The sequence below is a fragment of the Triticum dicoccoides genome, chromosome 3B (assembly GCF_002162155.2).
Source record: "Triticum dicoccoides isolate Atlit2015 ecotype Zavitan chromosome 3B, WEW_v2.0, whole genome shotgun sequence".
NCBI lineage: Eukaryota > Viridiplantae > Streptophyta > Magnoliopsida > Poales > Poaceae > Triticum > Triticum dicoccoides.
This window is the reverse complement of record NC_041385.1, coordinates 228,531,442-228,541,619: the sequence shown is the minus strand read 5'-3', so window position 1 is coordinate 228,541,619 and position 10,178 is coordinate 228,531,442. Positions and strand designations below refer to the sequence as shown.

Here is a 10,178-nt window from a genome sequence, read left to right as displayed (position 1 = left end):
GCCCAATTTTCACGTGAGTCACCAGGCCGTGAGGTGTATTCACACTGAGTACTCGTTCACACCTCACGTGTTCACACATCACTAGATCGGAAACGCACCTTGGCGTGAGGGTGCCTGTCCGAACGTTTTGGTCAAACGTGTAATGTTAAGTTATTAGTAACTCAATTGCTATTTGGATGATAAAAAGGGAAATGAAAGCATGATATTACCACCATGTATCTAAATGGTACTAACAACGTCTGAATGAACTGGAGCTATAAATAGATGTCAGACAGAATGTAACTAAAAATATTGATACTCGCTTAACGTTGCAACCTGAGAAACCTCGAAACACCCATCCATGAAGCTATTGCATCACAAAGTATAGATAAATGTTATACTTTGTGTATGTGAGCTAAGAGGGTTAATGTCAAGTTGTTGTAATCTAAACAAAGCATGATTTATCGATGCCAGGAGCTGACTGTAAAATCAATAATTGTAAGTAAGCTAAAGCTAAAACAGAATGAAATGAAGCCATATCAAAAAAATTAAAGGAGATTCATATATAACAGGAAGAATCACCGAAGAACCAGTTGGAAACAAAGATCGTTCACGTGCACAAAATGGGAAGTCACCAAACAGTATACAATCATAGAAAGCACACTTCACAATAACAACAGAAAGTACACTTAATGATAACAACAGGAATCCATAGGATATGTATTTTTTGTTCAAAAGAACATCAAAAGGGCAAAGGCAATGATCAGTAAACATGCTGGGTACGATGCGCTGACCAAAGCTCACCAGATACTATCCGTGGTCTCTAGGTGCTGCTCCAATTTCATGCCAATATAACGTAGCCTTTTTGCCAACTTTCCCGTGCTTGCGAGTGTCGTTTTCATAGCCCTTTTGGTGTTGTCCTGCCCTCTTAGGCACCGAGCAGCTGTCGTATTCTGTATCTGGTTAGAATAAGAGCTCATGTGTCTGACAGCATAGTATCATCCTCTACATGCCTTCTTTATTGTCTTGTTTGCTCCAACCAGCAACCTTACCAGGTGTGTCACCTTATTTTCCAGCCTTTTAACATGGATGTAGTGATAATCCCTGATTTCCTTGCCACATACATCCTCCATAAACCTAATGGCTTTCATAGCAGCATTGTCTTCTGCTTCATCACAGTTCTTTGAGATCACACCAGATATCGAGGTTGGAACAAGCAAACCATCGATCAACTGCAACAATGAATTGAAAGTAACCGTCACACGAGACTCATTGCCCGGATATGTCTTGTGATGGTAAGTCACAGGGGGCAACTTGAGATCTTGCAGCATGAGGGCAAAGATGTGGGAATGAGGAATCAGTATTACATAGTCATCTTCCTGCAAAGGAAAGAAAAGGTTCAAATAAGTGGGGGACAAAGGCTAATCTCACAAGTTATTGCATTGATTTGTAAAGCAGGGAACAATAAGTTTATGTTATGTTGATCAAACTAAATCAAGCTACTATAAGATGAAAAACAAACTGGACTCGGGAAAGAAGGATGTTTAAAAACATGTTGCTCTTCTAAGTAAATTGGCCTTGTGCTGAAACAAAAAGACTTACGAACTAACAATTAGGTGTTGCTGCATTATTTGAGCTTGTCAGGCACAGGATATCACCTGGATGAAATTATTCATTTAGTGTAGTTCCATTTTCCTCTTTTATTCCAACCTCACGTTTTGACCACCAAAAGGAAGGGAGAAGCAAACTCGACTTGGTGCTTTTTGATTATGTACAGAGCATGTCACAGTCAGATGCCATTTATTTATGGATCCAGGTTAATATAATTGTTATAGAGCATGTCACAGTCAGATACCATTTAGAGACGGAAAGGTCACTGGCATAATGTGTGGTCTCTGGAAAAGAAAATATAGCTGCACAGAAGGTTCAGACAACATCACATTAACTGAGGAAACATCTACAAGACTATCAACTACACCAATCACATGTCAATGAGATAGGTTTAAAATCATCACGTTGTTTGAACGTGAGCATCGCTACATTTTTATTGGTGACCCCGAGTATGCACAACCCCTAGATGAGACATGTGTTTCTCTTCAGAGATGAACGTGAGATGTTCTTTCAATCAGTTTTTTTTCAGTCATCCAGTAAAATTAGAGAGGGGACATGACAGGTGTCGGCTCACCTGCGCAAGCCCCCACAGACAGTTGTTGGTGGAGCAGGCGGAAGGCGGCGGGTTAGGAACAGGGAGCTCCTCGTTTGCCAGCGCGATCTCAACAGGGAGCTCCTCGGCCGCCATCGTGATCTGATCAGGGAGCTCGTTGGTGGCCATCGCGTTCTGATCAAGGGGCTGGTTGGCAACCATGGCGATCTGAAATCCCCAGATGTGGGCATGTATTTAGAGTCCAGAGGGGAAAATAAATGCGGTGTATGACCGAGCATAAGTGAGAACTGACCTGGTCGGTGGAGTTGAGCTGCGTAGGGCGAATCGAAGAGGCTAGCGGAGGTGCAATTGATGAGCTCTAGGATGCGCACCATGTGGAGGTGCTAGCGGAGGAGATCCATGTTGACGGACAACGACAGACTTCCAGTTGTCTCAATGGCGAGGAGGACGATGGAATTTATGTTATAGAGTAGGCAACGAAATGACTTGCCACCTCATACAAACAGGAAGAGGTAATCATTTCATTCATAAAATTTTAGGGCACAATAGTTAAAAAAACATGGCAAGGCAAGTATTGCATAGCAAATATTGGAGCAGAAAGTTCCTACTTGAGCTAGATGATATCAGGTATAACCTTTCATCTCAATGTGAATACTGATCGAAATCTATTATTTAGTTATGTCACATGCAGAATGAGTTACAAAAAGATCATGTAGTATATAAAAAAAGGGAGTGCAGCAACAACGGAAAGAAACGTTAAAAGGGAACATAGAGCAGAAAACCAACCCAAAATGCAAGCAATAATTTTTAAAAGGGGACATAGAGCAGCATGAGCATGAGGCATAGAAAAATGGGGTCACCTTAGATCAAGAATCAGTGGCCCTTTCTCAGTTCAAATCAGAAGGAAAGAACCACTATTATTGATTAGAGTTATTTTTAATTAGGCAAATCACTACAACACTGGCTCCTAAGCAACAGTTGAGGCATACAAAACTACAAGTGTCTGTTCTTTTCATATATAAACAACCTTTAGTATCTCAACCAGAACCAAAGCAAAACAAAAATCATGGTTAAGTAACCAGCAAAGGAAGAATGAACCTTTTTGGAATTTTAAAGTAACAAGACATGAAAAGTTCATTTTTGCCTTACACATTAGGGGAGGTGGCTGCAGTTTTATTGCATAGTGGGCTCAGATTCACCTTTCCTTGATCATATAACCTACCCCCATCATCTCTTATCACCAGATCAATCTGTTTATACATTAGAGCTGCCCTGGTTATCACCCAACAAGAATGACCATCCAAGGACAACAACAAGTATCACAGGATCAAAAAGGATTCTAGAGACAAGAGGGAGGATCCAACTTGATACCCACAGGTGCCTCGATTACTCAAAGGCACACTAATTCAAGCCAAGGTAATCATCATCGCCCTAGCACGAACACCACTTGAGCATAAATAAGCAACACACCTTTAAATACAAATAAAAGTGGTTCAGGGTTCATTGCATAGCTGCCACAGACGCCATCGCCGGTGCCGCTGATCTGCCACCCTCCTCCATGGCCACTGCCCGCCGTTGCCATGGTTGGTGGGAGCCACCTGCATGGGAGGGAGGGAGGGAGGCAGCTACAGGAGCGAGTGGGAGAGGAGGCGGCCGCTAGGTTTTCATCATAGGAAGTCACGGTCATTTTATAGCCAGTACACGAAATGACCCAGATGCCCTGATGGGGGCATGGTATTTACATTTTGTTGCAATTGGAATTTTATCTAATGACTCACAACGATCTGGTAAATATGTGACGTCTCACGTGAGCCAAACCCGAGATCCGATGGCTTGAATCGCATGAAGAAATAGATCGGATGGCCGAGAGTGCCTAAGCTCTGGGAGCGTCTGTGGTCTGCTTTGGTTCTTGTTTCTGGATAAGCAACACCTTTAAAAACAAATAGAAAGGGTTCAGGGTTCATTGCATACTGGGCTCAGATTCGCCTTTCCTCGATCATATAACCTACCCCCATCATCTCTTAACACCAGATCAATCTGTTTATACAGTGGAGCTGCCCTGGTTATCACTCAACAAGAATGACCATCCAAGGACAACAACAAGATTCACATGATCAAAAAGGATTCTAGGGACAAGAGGGAGGACCCAACCTGATACGCACAGGTGCCATGATTGCTCAAAGGCACACTTATTTCAGCCACGATTAATTATCATTGCCCTGGCACGAACACCACTGATCAATCTAGCAAATCCAGGAGCATAGCTATAGGACCAGGGCATCGACATGTAAACCAGAGCATCACATGAGCTCATATGATAGCAACTAAACATGAACAGCAGCCTGCAAACCCTAAAATGGCATGGATCCACAACTACAAAGCTCAAGTAGGAACCGATGCATGAGTAGGGCATAGAGCATCAACCAGACAATCCCCACATCAATATAGCCATGGCCATGTCCCATATAGTAGACGAAGCAGAGGAGCAGGAGCAAGATGGAGCTCACCGAGGGAGGTTGTAGCCGAGGCAGTGCTCAGTGCGCGCCGGGGTTGCGCTTGAACGCCGTCCAACCAGCGAGGAACCACATCGGAGCTCGTGCACCTGTCAAACAGAATGATTATTAAGAGAAGGATTCCAAAGTAACAATGCCTGACAGAATTTTTTTAAAGCAAACGGGTACATAACAAACACAATGAATGTCTACATAGTACCCCATGTGTCTGAACACTGAATACATGCAGGCTCATTTTGAAGTACATTTTAGGAGCAATGGAAAACCAGGAAAATAGAAACAACTCACAATGAAATTAGAAACTAAATATTGCATGCCGTCGAGACTAATCTGCGGTGCAACATCTACCGCAGGAGAAGGACATCAGGGTCAATCAGGCAACAATGTAAAGGCACCACTGGACAGTTCACAACTTCAGGAGGTGCTTACTATATTATCGATATAGCAATGCATCTTGTTAGAATCAGCAAATAAATGTATATGCTAGCAGTTAGTATTCCCAGGGAGAAAATAAACAATCCGTTACTGAATTATGCTTATACAGCCAGCCATGAATAAATTACACGTGCAACGCAAGATCAAACCATCCATGTGCAATTGGAGAGAAGTAACAGACTATCCTTTTATCTGATATATCTTATATGGCAGTCTGCCATGCTGATGTTGTTTTTGTAATCAGTACAGTATCACATATCAATCTATGTTTTTATGCCCCTACAAATTTGGTTAGATGAACTACACCGCAGAAGCAGTTTTAGCTGACATAAGAATACACCATCATTAGCTATACAGGTGTACAAAACCTCGATAATTAAAACATCGCCATTTTTCTCTAGTTTACAACATAACTATATTATTGTGCATGATTTGCTCACCTGATATAGATCACAAACGGGTCCCAATATACTTGAGGCAAGCTGATGAATGTGCCCTGAGGTCCCAGCAACTTGATATGCGTCACTCGCTTTTCACATGTGTAACCAATGGGCAGACCATCATGTAGATGCATGACTGCACAACAGAACCTTGAAAACAGCCAAGTTCAAAATTAAACCAATGAATGAGTGAAAGATAAGAATGTCTATCAGGCTATGCCGTAATTATTGGATTAATATATTCGAAATTAAGGATATGCAACTATTGTTGAATAAAAACAAACCAAAACTATTATTGTTTCCAAATCTATTAGTTTGAAAATCAAGTGCATCGTGGGTCATGTAAACAGAGAAGCAAATGTAAAATTTAGATGTGGTTCAAAATATTTTAGTGGTACCATCCATAGTAAAAAAAGTCATTTTGGGACTAACATACATGTGGCTAATGCACGAATATCATGCATGTTGGGCTAACAATATTCTGAAATAAAAATCTGCACCATCTATCACATGTCCTAATTTATATGGCTGAATTAAAGAGATAATAAATATTACTAATGGGGTCATTTTAATTACTATAATTGTCATTTGCCCCAAAAAACAGTTGAAAATATCCTATATGCCATTGGGTGTCGTGTCATGTAAACTAAAATTCAGACAAAATGTATAACACTAACTTAGGCAAGAACAAAAGGAAATGAGAGGGGTCATTCTGTTCCGGGCGAATTTGTCCATATGCACACATATAAATCATGCCCACTAATTTGTCCATATGCACACATATAAAACAAACTGAGGAGTTATGAGCAAGAGTTAACAAAAGACTACCAATCAGTCTAGCAGATGGAGCCATCCCACTGTATCCTCTCATACCATGACACCTCTCCGAGCATAGTCGAAGACGGCCGAAGATCTGTACCAGGAAAGCAAATTAGGCAGCACAGACCCTGCCCAAATCTGCTGACCCACATCTCCAATATATGAAACAAACAAAGAATTTGAAGGTGCCTTACCTCAAGTCTTCTTCCCAGAGGCGCACAGATGCAAGGATGAAGGTCCAGTGCTTCCTTGGCGTGGTCGAACAGGAGGTGTGGAGGGCCAGCGGCGGCAGCGACTCAGCCTCCTCGCCCACTCCCAGGGTTAGGGAGGGGAACGATGGGAGGGGAGGAGGAAGGGCGGAGCAGCATGCGGCCTGACAACGAGGAAGCGATGCGGGCCGGGATCTCGATCCAACTCCGGCCGGCCAGCCCTATCGTCGCCGGCGAGACCCCCCGCCCCAGTGCGCCTACCTCCTCCTATCCTCCCTCCGCATCTTCTCTCCTATAGGGACGTATCCATGGGGATCGAGAAATCGGGGCAACGAGCAGGCGGCCGTTGGAGGCGAGGTTTACCTCCACCACCAAAACCCTAGTGGGGGAAATCGATGGGGGCGACCGCAGGAGGCAAGGAGAAGTAGATCGACGCGGTGAAGCTAGTAGAGCTCGTCGAGGAGCAGCCTTGTGTGTGTTGGGCAGCGTCAGAGCTCAGCGGAGTGGCCGGAATTGGCCGGAGACCGAGGCGGGAGAGTGGGCCGGAGGTGGGGACGGGAGGAAGAGGCGAGGAGTTGCACGAGTGTGGGAGAGAGGCGGCGGCTAGGTCTCCGTCACGGGAGCGGCCGATTTTTATACCCCCTACCCCTGGCCATCGAAGAGGAGCCGGTTGGAGGGGTGGAAGGAGGAGGTCGGGCGGCGGCGGGGAAGGAGGAGAGGAGGCACGTGGGAGGGGAAGGGAGAGGAGGCGCACGGGAGGGGAGCCGGCTAGGGTTGTCTCCACAGGAGCCGGCCCTTTTATACCCCCTGTGAGTGAAATGACGAAAATGCCCCCGACGGGGCAGGCTATTTACGCGCGGTGGCACGAAACATGAGTAACTATTCATTCCTATAGTGATCATCCTAGATCCGACGGTCGAGGTCATCCAGCGGCGTGATCCGACGGCCCAAAACCCATCAAGCAAATGCATCCAACGGCCGAGAGTCGCTGAGCTCTGAGGAGCCTTGTAGGAACATTCATCTCTTATTTCTGGATTCCAGCAGCATTCTGTGTTCACACATCATGTGGCTGTCACTCCCGTCAGTTGATTACCATGCACCTATCTAGCTAGCTACTTTCACATTGTTGCAGCAAACCCACGTCACCCCAGCTAGGTTTTTATTATGTAGTACATGTACAAATACAAGCAACGGTAGCACATGTATAAACACATGCAACAATAACAAATGCGTGCATATATAGACAAAATCTATCTCCACTATAACAAATACATTGTTGTGGCGTCGCTAGGCATGAGCTGCAGTCCATGGAAGAAGAAAGGCCCATTCTACGTGTCGATTGACTGATGTTTTATGAAGATCGGCTGGGTCACGAGCCATTGGATTCACATGGTCAAGCGGCTCAGCATCGCAGCTCCCCTTGTAGCACAATGCATGTTGCAATGCGGCTCCCCTTGTAGCACGATGCATGTTGCGACACGGCTCCCCTTGTAGCACGACACATGTTGTGATGTGGCTCCCCTTATAGCACGATTCATGTTGTGACATGGCTCCCCTTGTAGCACGATGCATGTTGCGACACCCCTTGTAACATGCACATGTTGCAACAGACCTTTGCAGCATGGCATGTGTTGCAAAAGACCTTTGCAACATGGTGTGTGTTGCAAAAGACCTTTGCAACATGGCGTGTGTTGCAAAGCCTTTTTGTAGAACACCAACGCCCACTTCTTTGCAACAAGCACGACCGACGACGGTTGTGTTCGGTGTTGCATCACTCCTTTGCATCACGAAGCATGTTGCGGAGCTCCTTGCCGGCATCCTCCACAACAATCGTAAGTGGCACGACAACACTTCCGCAACATGGTTTCACAACATTTCGGCATTCTCCGAAATGTCAGTGAACGGCACGACAACCCTCCGCAACATGGGTTCGCGATATTGTGGCATCCTTGTCTACGAGCCGGCATTCTCCGAAATGTCAGTGAGCGGCACGATAACGCCTCTGCAACATGGGTTTGCACTACTCTGGCATCCTCCACAACGTCTACGAGCGACTCAATGAGTCCACCGCAACATGGGTTTGCAGCATGGCAATTTCCTCCACAAGGTCTGGGAGCGGCACGACAGGGCCGCCGCAACACGTGTTTCACAGCACAGCGGCACCCTCCACAACATGGGTTCACAACATGGCGGCGTCCTCCATGACGTCTGTGAGCGGCACGACGACGCCTTGACAACTTGGGTTCGCAACATGGAGGCCTCCTCCACAAACATCTACGAGCAGCACGGCAGAACCACCTCAACATTAATATGCAGCATGGCGGAGAACAATGGTTGCTTCGGACTTGTAGTGTTGCATCCCGGCTTGCAAGAGCGGCTTGAGATCGATTTCCCCAAGGTTGTTTATTGTGTACCTTCTTTTAGCATGGGAGCAAGCACGTCTAACACGGAAAACATTTTGTAGTATAAAGCAAAGTTATAGCAAAACCATTGCAGCATGTCATCCATGGTTGTGGAGAGGCTGAGCGAGAGATGAGCAGAGCATGGGTTGGTGCATGAAGCTGTGCGAGGTAAAAAAAGAAGAAGAAAAAAACAGGTGGCAGTGGCGGGTCTGTTGGCAGCCTGAGGCAAACAACAAAAAGGCGGAGCTTGCGGGTGAGGAAGGAAAGAAAAGGACGCATTAGCGGGGACCTACAGGGACACGTGGTTGGTTGGCAAGACGGATGATGCGTGCGCGCAAATCAGCCGGCTTAAATTAAACATTACCTTATACTCCCTCCTTCTCAGAATAAATGACTCAATTTTGTATTAGTTTTAGTACAAAATTAGTAGTACAAACTTAAGTCACTTATTATTTTGGGAGTGAGGGAGTAGTAAATAGCACCAACCACGTCAAAAAAAAGTGCCAACTGTTGTTCCGAAAAGTACCAGATTGGATTAGAAATTGCGCAAATCCAAAAAGTATCGGATTGGACTAGAAACTATGCCTGCCCGAAGCATGACGAGAAAACAAATCAGATTTCGATCCCAACTTTTCCTGACCTTCTGCTACCCTAGTTCTCGATCCCCTCTTTCCCCGATCTTCGCCGTCCTAGTTTTCGATCCCTAGTTTCCCCGATCTCGACTCTCTGAGTTTGCGTGCACCTCCTCGAACATGGCAGCGATCATGGCGGCGCGCGGACAGGTGCAGGTGCAAGATTTCAACTTCTTCGTGGTGGTCGACTTCGAGGCGACGTGCGTGAAAGACGCGCGGATCTTTTCGTAGGAAATCATTGAGTTCCCCGCCATGCTCGTCGACGGCGCCACCGGCCGCATCGAGTCGGTGTTTCGTAGGTACGTTCGTCCAAAGCATCACCCTGTGCTGACCCAGTGAAAGTGCAACTATCCCTGGGTGGTTTTGGTAATTCCTAACAACATATATCTCATTGAGCTAATGCCACTTCAAGATAAATATTTCAGGAAAGCTCAATGATTGGCATGGCATGGATGAGAAAAGTGGATCCCTCAAAATGCAAAGGACAAAAGGATTGGCTGAAGCTCAAAGCACAAGACTCTACATTTTCTATTTTAGTGATCCAAGATCACATTGAGTCTATAGGAAAAGCCAATACTATCAAGC

The 10,178-nt window shown here is 45.4% G+C and overlaps 1 long non-coding RNA gene and 1 pseudogene across 1 annotated transcript; both read right to left on the bottom strand.

Moving 5' to 3' along the window:
• Positions 1 to 575: 575 nt before the first annotated feature.
• Positions 576 to 3,412, bottom strand: LOC119275652 (annotated as a pseudogene).
• Positions 3,413 to 3,444: 32 nt separating this feature from the next.
• LOC119275653 lies at positions 3,445 to 7,313 on the bottom strand. The gene is made up of 4 exons (XR_005135811.1): positions 6,545 to 7,313; positions 6,360 to 6,444; positions 5,532 to 5,681; positions 3,445 to 4,745 (listed from the first exon to the last, which is right to left on the bottom strand). It is a non-coding gene; the product is annotated as an uncharacterized LOC119275653 (long non-coding RNA).
• Positions 7,314 to 10,178: the final 2,865 nt, after the last annotated feature.